Here is a 12,957-nt window from a genome sequence, read left to right on the forward strand (position 1 = left end):
CCAGAACGGTCTGACTCGCACCTATAATGGGGTTTCTTCCTTTTATTTCCTGGGTTTTTGTTGTCTGGTGGTAATTTAAAGATTCGGCTTCTGGGTCTTCTGGGTTTTTTCTTTTTTTATGCTTGTTTGTATGAATTTTGAGTTTTTGGGTATTTTGGAAATCTTATGTTCTTATTGCAAAATTGTGGTTCTGTTTAATTTATGCTGCACTGATGTTTGTTCTTGGGATTTTGTTGTTTTTGAGTTTAATTGTGATGGGGTAATGTGGTTTTCTCATTTTATTTGGTTCAATAATGTTGTTTTTGAACTCAAATTATCCTGGTGCTATTCCTTCCCTATGTTCTTATAGAAGTTCATAAGCAATCAAAACAAACACTTTTTGATTCTTGTTATATTTGTTTTTGCCTAAAAATGTGTTTTTCTAATGGCAAATAGAGAGGTGGTTACGGAAGGCTAACGGGACTAACCTCAGGTGGGCAAAGTGTTAAGTTTTGAACCACGGGTAGCCAAAGTGAAACGGACCTAAACCTCAGGGAGGTTTACTTAATTATCCCTAAAAGTTTAGCTTAAAAGTTGTGATTGCGCCAAGTGATTGCACCATATTGCATAATTTTTTAGATTTTTAAAAATATATATAATTTTATTTCTTATAATTTCTAAATTGATAAATATTTTAATTTAATTACAATTCAAATTCTTCATCTGATCTATATAATTCTTAATTTATTACTATAAAACATTTATATTTTTAAAAATATATATATATAATTTTCTTTCCCTATATTTCTAAGTAGATAAATATCTTAATTTAATTACAATTCAAATTCTTCATCTGATCCATCTAATTCTTATGTAATTACTATACTAGCCATGGTTGTGTCAATTGGCTACACCATATTGCATAATTTTTAGGTTTTAAATATATATAATTTTTCTTCCTATAATCTCTAAGTTGATAAATATCTTAATTTAATTATAATTTAAAATTTTCATCCAATCCATCTATTGAGGTTCAAAAAAAAAAAATCACAGCCCAAAGCCCAAAGAAATAACACATTGGTCTAACCCTATGAGAAATAAAAGAGTTGGGCTCACGTAATGAAGAGAAAAAGAAAAAAGAAGAAAAGGATGAGGGGCCCAAAGAGTTGGGATCTAAAGGCCCATGGATGAACAGGCTTTAAAACTCATGAAGAAGGAAAGGCTTAGCCGGCCAAGATCAGTAAACCAAAAGAAGCCTAATAGGAAGAACTGGGCCGAGATCCTTGGGACGCACAACACAGTCTAAATAGGATTGAAACGGTTTAAAGGAAGTATCAAAGAGCACAAAAACGAAGGACAGATGAGTCCCTCTCAAGCGCCAGTGATACAGTAAGAATCAAAAGGTATAAAGCAACCATTCATGAACAAATGAGCGGACCTTAAGGAACCTAGAATGAGAAACTATAAGTGGAAGTGGCTGGAAGGAAACTTTTAACCCAGCATAAAAGATTCCAACTACTTGGGAAAATGACAAGAAAAAGGCAGCCAAAAGTTGGGTCTGAAAATGTAAGAAGTTTTAAGGAACTGAAATTGAGAATAGCTCCCTAAGCACACCTTGGAATGGAAAGTCAACCATGGGCTTTCAAAGAAACAACACCTAAAGGAGGAGATTATGAGAAACAAGAAAGCTCAACCTTCTGAGTGATAAGCACAAACGGGCCTGGTTCCCAGGGAAACAAGAGAGGGGAATCAATAGTCTCCCGGGACCCTAGAATGACACTATAAAAATGGGGGAAGCAGTAGTGAATAGACACGGAAAAATTATGAAGAGAACTCTGTAAAATTCAAGGAAAAAACAATGAAATATCTCCGGTATCCAAAACACCATTATAGCATATACTTAGATTCAAATTATTCAAACTTTGCAAGTCTTAGAAGCTTGAATAGCCATCAAAGTTTGCAATTTTTGAGCTTATTTGAACCTTGTATCACGTCTTAGTGAGCATATTGTAACTATAATCAAAGAAAATTAATAAAGTACCTCTATATCAATCTGAGGATCCCTAACCACTGTTTTGTGTATTTCTTGATTACTTTGCATTTCTTTTTGTTTTGGTTTCATTCAATATAGATATTCTCGCTTGTTAGTTTATTTGTGTTGTAGGAAACTTGCCCTGTCACCACTTGGTTTTTAAACAGCCCTTAGCTGCGGTGAACCAAGTCCAGTCACCAAACTACAATTATTTGGTCCAGGACCCTTGAGCCGGTGTGCTAAGAAAAAGGAACCCCACACCATCTAATCCTTATTTAATTAGTATACTGTACTAAAAGAAAACATTTATATATTAAAAAAGGTAGCAATGTGTATTATTAAAAAAAAAGCAACTGTATTAAAAATATAATATATATATATATATAATATTTCTTCTCCTATAATTTTAAATTGATAAATATCTTAATTTAATTATAATTCAAATTCTTCATTTATTCATCTAATCTTTATTTAATTACTATACTGCATGTAAAAGAAAACATCATTTAAAAATATATATATATATATATATAATTTATCTTCTCCTATAATCTCTAAGTAGATAAATATCTTAGTTTAATTACAATTCAAATTCTTCATCTAATCCATCTAATTCTTATTTAATTACTATACTACACGTAAGAGAAAACATATATATTTATATATATAGGTAGCAATGTGTATTATAAAAAAAAAAATAAAGCAATGTGTAATATAAAAAAAAAATGCAACAACATAATGTAATCTAATCCTTCTCAAATTCTCCATTAATCCATCTAATCCTGATATATATATATATATATATATATAATAGCAATGTGTATTATAAAAAAAAATTGTTGAATTCAGTTCTTTTTTAATGCACATACACAAACATGTACATGATTTTTCTTTTTTTTGATTATATAATTGTAATTCATTTAGCTATAATTTTTTAAATAAAATTATACGTTTTATGAGTTTATACTCACAAAACTTAAACTTCAAGTTTCAGTGTTTTCTTTCATGCTTTCAAGGACAAAAATTTAATTATCATGTGAGTCTCTCTACTTCAAAAATTTATATATTTAGTAATTTAGATGTTCTTAATTATTGAATTGAGGTTTCCACTTAAATATGATTTCAATTGTTACTTTCAATAGGTTTTAATTATTAAATTCAAGTTTTACTCATTTAAATACATGTGATTAATTGAGCCTTATAGTTCAATATATTAATGAAAATCATTTTATATATTTTTTAAGGTATTTCTACCATCTTCCGTTCAATTATATATATATATATATATTATGATACCTTAAGTCTCATACAATATACATTCATTACATAACTTAAAAGTAAAATATCCATTTATTTTTATTATTTATTTTTAAGTAAATTAATAAAAAAAATTGTTTACATATGTATGAATTAATAAAGTTGGGCTTAAAGGCCATTGTTACGCTATGTGGCTTCATCAAATTGCAGAAATTTTATTAAAATTTTTAGATTTTTAAAGAACTAAAAATGAATAGTATACTACTAGAACTCTAATTCATTCTTATCATTAAATAAAATTAGATTAACATTATTTTTTTTATTTGTTAAGATATAATTCTTAAATTAAGGAATAATATTTAACATAAAAAAATTTAATTTAGATAATATTTATCATCTAATTAACATTATTTTTTTTTTGTTAGGATATATTTCTTAAATTAAAAGATAATATTTATCATACAAAAATTTAATTTAGATAATATTTATTACCTAAATTTTCAAAATTTTAATATTATTAAATTTATATTATTTTATCAGAATATCAAGCTACAAAACTTTTTTTTTTTTTGCTAAACATCAAGCTACAAAACTTGATTATAAAGCCCTTTTTACTTTGTATAAATAGGGGGTCCCAATGAGTGGAAAGTATGTTCTATTTCAGTAATACCAAGTCAGTATTTGGTTGGGTGTTTTTTCACCCATAAATGATTGACACATGTCCAACAAGTCTAATCCAGTTTACTCCACCAACAAAAAACGAAAAGACAGTCTTGCCCCTGAAATGTTTTCAAAGCCCGCCACTTATTACTCTTTTCAGCTCCTTCATTCCTTCTTCCTCTTTCAAATCTAATTCCCAAAATCAGATGGATTACTCCTCAGTCCTCTCTCTCTCTCTCTCTCTCTCGCCCAAGCTCCCTTCCAACCACAACTGCCTCTTCCATTCCCCTCCCCCCACCTCCGTTGTGGGTTCTCACAGCCACTGCCGAGCATCACCGATCCAACGAGATCGGCCTTTGTAAATCAGATGGATTACTCCTCAGTCCTCTCTCTCTCTCTCTCTCTCTCTCTCGCCCAAGCTCCCTTCCAACCACAACTGCCTCTTCCATTCCCCTCCCCCCACCTCCGTTGTGGGTTCTCACAGCCACTGCCGAGCATCACCGATCCAACGAGATCGGCCTTTGTATCTTCTAAAAGCTCTGAAAATCACCTTTACTCTTTTTTCTAGCGTCACCTTCAGTTTGGAGAACCTACGCCACTTTCTCACTCACCGATTCCGACACCCATCAACGCAAATGGGTAATTTTTCCTTTCTATCTGTTTCTTTTCAGTGCTTATTTCGCATCTTCTTTTTCATTTTCTTCTTATTTCTTTGCAATTAATTACGAGTTTTTCACTTATCACAAAGATTTTAAAAAAATATATATATTTAAAAAGGCAAAGGAATATTTGAGCGTGGAAAGGAGAAAGATAGGAATACTAGAACTTGAAAGTTGAAACATGTTGAATATGTGATAACCTGATCAAGATATTTATTTCTGATATATATCCCAGCTTTTGTGAAACAAAGAGCTGAAAAATACTCATCAGGGTATTGAAACTGATCTGTACCTCTTTGAATTTGGTATTGGTACAGGGACATGATGCTTCTGTTGTGTTGGGTTTGCTGAAGGATTTAATTCCAATAAATAGTCTCTTTCTAAGAGTCTGCTCTAAGGTATTCAATCTATCTCTTCCTTTGTCTTTTTCTTAGCTTAAAGTCTCTGGTTCCGTTATTATAAAATTATGAGTTCTGTGTGTTCAAGTTGTTCATTCACAATATTCTATTTTTCATTATTAGGCTAGACTAGTAATGAATTTTTAAGAAAATGCTCTTGATTCAGCTGGTGACAATGATCAAAGTCAATCATGAAAATGTAATTTTGGGTGAATACTATGAAATTAAACTTGGAATGCAACTGAGTTCTGAAGAAAACCCTTGTGATCTAAAAAGTACAATAAATTAAAAGTTCTACCATTTGGACAATTTGAAAATAATCTTGGAGATGGCCTTTGGATTTTACATTTTCGTTTGTTTAATTTTAACCTCACAAAGGACTTCTTTTGTTCAATATTGGCAAAATCATATTCAATTTTTTGATGGTAAAGGGAATGCTAGTTGTGGGGCCACTTGCTTCTTAGTACTAATAGTATATTTTCATTGCCTGAAACCTTGATTTAGTCATGCTGTGGTCTATTTAATTTTCTTGATCATGAACTTACATTCAATTTGATATATTAAGTCCTTTAGGAACAAAAGCAGCTCTAGTACATATTAATTTTCTTGTTCATTGTTAGAATTTTCAAACCCTGGTACCTCTTGCTTATGGTAGTTTGTGTTCTAGCTGTTTATTTCTGAATTTGATCTCTATAAAATTTGAATGTCATTGGTGCAAGAATGTGATGTTTTTGTTTTGTCGAGTTTGCCAAAGGAATTGATTCTATGAGGTAGTGTCTTTCTAAGACCTTCCTCTAAGGTATAAGTGCTCAACAACAAAAAATTTCCAGTTTTCTCTTTTTAGTGTTAGCTTGGTTGTTATTATGAAATGATTATACCCAGAGAATGGGTATGAGATCTAGTTGAGTGTGCATGTGTTCATGGTTGGTTGAGTTATTATGGAAATTAATTATGAGAAATGCTAATGACTAATGAGTGCCCTTAGGGCATTGGTTAACAATCCATTTTAAGAAAGTTTTGACACCAATTTTATAAGAAATGAAAAAAGATGTCAAAATATTAATTGTTCGTTCGTTAGGATCATTATGGAAAGCATGCTGGTACATATGTGCGGTTGAGATGAGTTGCTGCCAGCTGCTGAGTTATGTCCTGTGAGCTTCTGTGCTTGTGATGCTCAAGTTGATGTGCTGAGAAGCATTAGCTTATCTCTACCGTTACTTGAAAGTAATTGACCAAGTGGCTATTGTGTACTTGACTCTATTAGGATGATAGTCATTGTAATTGTAACAAGTTGCTATAATTGTATCAACTAGGATATTAGTTGTGTATTTTTGTTGTTGTTCAGAGCAAAATTTTGCCAACTAATTGCATATTCTCACTTGAATGTTTTTTTAGTTGAATCATAATTTAATGTATTTTGGTGTTACAGCGATGATTTGACCAAGCTTAAATGCTTTCTCAATTTGTTGATGTGTGAAAGGGAGAAAATACACGCTAGGATGCCTATTGTGATTGTACGGGCCGGCTATAGTCCGCAGACGTTAGGATGGACGAGCCCGTCATTTGCACGGGGCCTTAAGTGGACGGATCTCATGTGGACAGACCTGATACGGACGGAGCGAAGAAAGATGGGCTGGTTGACCATGGGCTTGTTGGACCCCTTAGTGGGAATATTTTGGCTCATTCTCATAAGGTCCTAAACAGAGTCCTTGCACTACTTGGACTCTAGAAATCTCATATATTTGATAAAGATCTTCCCTATAAGGAGAAGATCTGTCCATCACGTTTAGGATTCTACAAGAAGAGCCCTATAAGGAAAAGACTTCCGCGCCAAGGAAGAGATGTCAACCCTCTACTACTATAAATGCCTCAATACCCTCGCCAACCAAGGTACGCATTATTTTACCTTCTTTAGCACTCTAGAGTTGTGAGAATACTTTCTGACTTGACCTTCGGAGGGTATTTGGCCGGCACCACATCGGTGCCCTTTGATAGGTTTTCTCCTTTGTTTTGTGTAGGTTAACATACGAGCGTGAAGGTATTGTGTGACTCATTGGTGAACTTCTCAGCTTCATCAATGTGAAATCTTATGACATTGGAAAAAGGAAATGGAAGTTGTTGAGTTTGCTTTCTGCTGAGCATAATTGTCTAAGATAGCTGGTTCCAATAGATGATTTGGTCACTTGTCCAAGACCTTTTGTGATTGAGAAGTTAATGCTTGGACATTATGGATAAAGAACTGAAAGGTTTTAGAGAGTGAAAATGAGTGATTGTAATATTATTTTAGAGAAATCAAATAGTTTTTTTCTTAATTGTTGCTCCCTTTGCTGCAATGTAGCCACAACATTTTACTCTCAATTGTAAGCAACCAAATTTATGAAAAAGGCTTATATCGAAATGAACAATTCTAAATAAGTAATCAGTTTGTCCAAAAACGCTATCAATCATAATTCAAAAACTTAGTGGTAGGATCCTTTAGTTGATTTTAATTGGCCATCCATGAAAGCATAATTGGTTTCAATCATCTAATCATCTTTAAAGCATTTGACCAAACCATATGCTAGAAATATGTAATAGAACGAATGACTTTGCTAAAACAAAAGTGAAACAGAAAAGATTATTGTTTAACTAATTTAAGAAACAAATACAATCCATTCATCTCAAAACTACTAATAAAGAGCCTACAACATCTCATTATACAAGCTGCGTACTGTAAAGAACCTAATTGGTTCTTGATGAAAGAAATGGTTCTTCGAAGGAACCAAATTCTACAGAATAGATTTCCATAAGATCACCAAATTCTGCATTAGGAAAATTGATCAAACAAAAAGCCGAAATGCGCAGCAAATTTTGTGAAGGATGAATGAACAACTTTCATAAATAGATGACACTGGATCAAATAAATTGATGTCGCATTGAGTATATCACCTGAAATCACACAAAATAATAAATTATAAAATGATCCTACACCACTTCTAAATAAAATAACCACTTTTTGTTTGCAAGGACCAAGAGAAGGATCCATCCCCACATGGGAGACATGAAAATGAACAAATTCATTCCTATTCACTTCCCCAGCTCAAACCTTCAAACTAGTAAAACCATTCTCATTGAAAAGAGTAAGGGAATGCCAATCCAAATCAGATGGAAAACAAAAACAATATTTCATTCTCAACTTAGTCCATAATTCAATATCTTTTTATTTTTATATATGTGTATATATATATATATATAATTCTTATTCAAAAAATAGGAACATCACGGTCCAAGAACAAAAATGTATCCAAGACACTTCTAAGTATAACCCAATGTATCCTAAAACAAAGAAAACACCAGAGACCATAGGGGTCCGTTTGGATTGAACTTATTGTTGCTGAAACTGAAAACTGAAAACACTGTAGCAAAATAATTTTTAAATGTGTAAATAGTATCGTGGGACCTATTTTTAATATTTTTTATTATATAAACAGTGCGTGAACAGTGCACGCACTGTTCATGCACCAATTTTTTTGTCTCCAAAGTCAAACAAAGCGGCCAAAAAAAAAAAAAAGAGGAGGAAAACGCAGACTCCAGACGCAGACGTTGAAGCCAAACTGCACCTAGATTTTGTGCATAGTGGCAATGAAGGAGCAGATGGACAATATCTATCTCACCACCATCACAGCCCTCCATTGGTTCCTATATGCCCCTGCCACTATTTCCTCCACTGCCACCACTACAATAATCCATCATCTCTCTGTTACCAAGTATCTCTTCATCTCATCTCTCTATTTTAACTAAAGTAAATGCATTACTATTCCAATTCCAATTCTACTACCAGTGGTATACTAAACAATTACAACAACAAAAAACCACTGCAAAGTATCAAAGTTTGAAACTTTCAAGTAAGCCAGCATATAATACAAACTTAGATACATCTAAAAGAAACAATCTTTAAAATGAATAGCTAAAAAAAGCAATCTTACCCTAACAATTTAATGACTGAAACTCAATCTAAACCCGACTCTCTAATCTCTGGGTTTTTCTAGTTTTCCGTGGGGTGGTCGGTAATGGAGGTGGAGATTGGTGGTTGGGGTGGAGATCAGTAATCCATGGGTTTTGGATTATGGGTTTGGTTGGAGATGGAGATGGCTGGGTTTGGTTGGAGAGGCTGGGTGTTTCTAGGTCTCAGTAGGGGTGGGCTGTGGTCGTGGAGATCGATGTGACCATGGAGAAGGAAATGGTGACGATAGCTGATCACGCTGTTGGTTGTGGGTCTTAAGTGGCGCTTCTGAAGAGATGAAAGCCATGAAATGGGTGAGCCCAGACTGAGCTCGTTGAAATCGAGTCACGAAAGCCATCATTGTTGGCCTTGCAATTCAGTGACTCAGTGTGACATTTCAGATCTGGCCATTGACGAAGTGGATGATCGAAGCAGAGATTTTGAGGTCTGGGTTTGTTGATGACTGAAATAAGGAGCTGCTTATGGTTTTTGGGTTATTCATCTCAGTGGGTTTGTTGCTTTGTTGCTTGATCTCTCTATATGTTTATTTATGGGTTGTAAATTTGTGAGTTTGATGTAATTTTTCTGGGTTTGTTGTTTGATGTAATTTTTTAGGGTTTGTTGTTTGATAATGATTTATGGGTTCGATATTCACTTCATTTTTTGGATTTCATGTAAATTTCTGAGTTTAATGTTCATCTCAATTTATGGGTTTAAGCTGATGAGCTTAACCAAAAACAAAAGCAAAAAGAATTAAAACGATTATGATTTTTTTTTTTAAGAAATGATTTTAGTTTAAATTAGATTTTAGGTTTTTTTTTTTTTTTAAATTTAATTTACTTTTTTTTTAAAAAATTTTTTCTTAGCTGGCTTTTTTTTATTAATTTAAATGCTGACATGACATTTAAAAAATGTTAAATATATATTTTTACTATTATTTTATGAGGGATACTACGTCTACAACAATTTTACAACAAATCACAGGTGGTTAGTTGTTATTGGTTCAAATTTGAAACTAACACTAAGATTACTTTTTTGCCTCAACAATAACAACCAGTAACAACCTGCCACTTATGATTTGTTGTAAAAATGTTGTAGACATATCATTTCTCTTATTTTATTAACGACAGCAGCAAACGAGGAATTTCGTTTGCCAATTTAGCATTTTCCGTAATTGGGTTGACGGCAGGAATTATTTTAAAAACGATTTTAAAAAATCAAGGACTAACCTAGGAGTAAAATCAATTTAAAGACCAAATTGAGAAATTACCCAAAATATAGAGAGCAAAAGTGCATTTACGCCCCAAAAATTTCAAGGTTTGATTTTGGGAATAAATTTGAAAGAGGAAGAAGGAATGTAGGAGCTGAAAAGGGTAATAAGTGGCGGGCTTTGAAAACATTTCAGGGGCAAGACTGTCTTTTCTTTTTTTGTCGATGGAGTAAAGTGAGTTGGATTTGTTGGACAAGTGTCAATCATTTATTGGTGAAGAAACACCAAACCAAATTCTAACTTAGTATTATTGAAATAGGGTATACTTTCTCACCAATTGGATGGGATCTTAACAATTTTCTCTCCAAAATATTTATTGTAAAAACACAAAAGTTTTCCATTGTAAACTTTTCCTGATTAAAGAACATGACTTGCCAACTAATCAAACTAGAGTTTTTAGTACCTATTGCAATTTCACAACATCAAGATTAAACCCCAGTGTATACAATGTCAAATTCCATAGTCTCTTGTTACATCAAACGAGTGTTTAATTTTTCTTGCAAAGTATTGAATAGTAAAGCTTCTGGGCCATAGTCTCAATTATAACTCTCAATCATGTTGGACTTGGATGACACCCATCAATAACGTATTATTATGAGATGTAGACAAAATTTGAAGTGTACACAATGTTTAGTGTGGATGAGAAGAAATTTCATCCTATTCCAATTGGTTAGGTTAGTAAGGGACCTATTCCAATTTAATGATCCAGAAATTTTGTATACAAGTAATAATCAAGGAAACTTTCGCCTAAAATAAGTCGGACTTTTGGCAAAAGAGAAAATTGATGTCTAGACAAATCAAGCTAAGGCCAACCAAAATGGACCATATTCTTAATTTCTTATCTCTATTTGTTCCATGTAGAAGACTTATATTCAATGCTTGGCGTATAAAAGTTGAATATTTTATCTAAAGTCCATCATCGGAAAGCTTGAGAACAAATTCATTTAAACCAACACAATATATAAATTATAAAGGAATCAAAGAAAAAATGTCAAAAATAATGAAAATTTAATCTATGCTTAAATTCTTATAAGGATGGACACAATAGCAATATCTTTAAACAAAAAATAAAGATAAAAAATATATATATATATATATACTTATTTGTACGTATGATAAAGTTCTATCATAAAATTTTTAGAGACTCATATTGATTAGTGATTAGAAGTTATAAAGGAATAATCATCGATATATATAAGCAGAGATTTCATGCAAAAGTGCATAAAGTCTTGGCAAATAACATTTTAATTTTGCATATAGCATTTTTTTTTACATTTTTCATTAAATTTTTTTTACTGTTACTCAAAAGTTTTTTTATATCGTAATTATCTAATGAAATGTAAAAGGGACGGGGGAAAGCCCTCAGTTGATCTCGCTGCCCCTATAAGTACTAACGGTAAAAGTAAAGCTTTAGGTTAAGGAAATTAAAGTTGTGGCTGTCAGTGGTTCTCAAAAAACAATAAAAAATAAATGTGTGGCTCTCATTGTGTTATTGGCTATTGTGTGCAGTGTGCACACTGAACAAGTAGCAGTGGCAGAACATGGCACAACACAGTTTTACAAACTGTGCAAACCAATCTCTCTCTTACAAACTAAGAAGAAGCTCTCATAAGAAAAATGGATCAATTTTATTTCATGTGTATTGTGGTTCTCCTCTATCACATCCAAACAAAGATTTTCAACCATCTCTTTTCTCTATCTGTGAAGATGTGTGTGTATCTGTGAAGATTTTCAACCGATTCTTCTTTGCCTCTCTTTGTGAAGATGTGTGTTTGCAGGCAAGGTTAGGAATTTTGACTGCTCAAGAGGCTAGCTTTGATTCCATGTTCACCAAAGCCTTCAGTCATCACAGGTAGACGCGGATCTAAGGAAAAAAAGAAATAGATCTTTGCTGCAAAATGTTTGGTTTCAGATCTGTTTCACACTTTCACCCATTTTGCAGAACCGTTGCAAAACCGTTTCAACCTTTTCGGTTCTCGGTTTTTTCGGTTGAACCTACGGTTACCGGTTATTTCCGACTTTTCCTTCATTTCTGATTTTTTTGAATAACCGGACCGAATTAGTGCCCAATTTCCGCTTGAACCGGCCGATTCGATCCGGTTTTTAAAACCACCTTTGAGAACGGGGAAAATAGTTAACTAATTTTTTTTTCTAATTATCTAGTTAGTTGTTTCAGTTTTTAAACTATATTACTTACTAGCATTTCGAGTCTAAAAGACTCGATTTTGGCCTATAAATCGAGTTTTAAAGACTCGATTTTTATGGTCTGATGTGGCATCTTTTTCTCACGTGGAGACCACCTAAAAATCGAGACTCAAACACTCGATTTACAATTAAAAAAATTTAAAAAAATTTTCAGCCTCCAAGTCTCTCGTACAAGCCAAAATACCAAAAAAAGAAAAAAAAAATACAATCAGAGAGAGTGAAAGAATCCAGAAAAAGATCAGATCAGAGCTCAAATATGTTCATCAGTGAAGAAAAAAAAAAAATCCAGAAACAGCGGCCTGGGCTCGCTAGGCTGACCGGATCAGATCAGATCAGAGAGAGAGAGAAAGGCCAGATCAGAGATCAGAGATCAGAGAGAGAGAAAGAGTCAGATCACGGCCTGGGTCGCNTTTTTTTTCTTCTGCTCTGATTTCTTTTTGGCTGAGCTGCTGTTCTTTTCTTTTATATATGGGCTTATAAATCGAGTATAAGAAACTCGATTTACATGTGCACAC

The 12,957-nt window shown here is 32.9% G+C and overlaps 2 long non-coding RNA genes across 3 annotated transcripts; one reads left to right on the forward strand and one right to left on the reverse strand.

Moving 5' to 3' along the window:
- The first annotated feature begins 4,294 nt into the window (after nt 1–4,294).
- LOC112008656 (uncharacterized) lies at nt 4,295–7,375 on the forward strand. Of its 2 annotated transcripts, none has more exons than XR_010624570.1 (4): nt 4,295–4,567; nt 4,905–4,985; nt 6,415–6,875; nt 6,981–7,375. It is a non-coding gene; the product is annotated as an uncharacterized LOC112008656 (long non-coding RNA). The 2 variants fall into 2 exon arrangements; XR_010624569.1 differs by having other exon boundaries at nt 7,004–7,375.
- Nucleotides 7,376–7,588: 213 nt separating this feature from the next.
- LOC136062836 (uncharacterized) lies at nt 7,589–9,083 on the reverse strand. Its single transcript, XR_010624566.1, has 2 exons — nt 8,951–9,083; nt 7,589–7,913 (listed from the first exon to the last, which is right to left on the reverse strand). It is a non-coding gene; the product is annotated as an uncharacterized LOC136062836 (long non-coding RNA).
- Nucleotides 9,084–12,957: the final 3,874 nt, after the last annotated feature.

The sequence above is a fragment of the Quercus suber genome, unplaced genomic scaffold (genome assembly GCF_002906115.3).
Source record: "Quercus suber isolate HL8 unplaced genomic scaffold, Cork oak 2.0 scaffold_458, whole genome shotgun sequence".
Lineage (NCBI taxonomy): Eukaryota > Viridiplantae > Streptophyta > Magnoliopsida > Fagales > Fagaceae > Quercus > Quercus suber.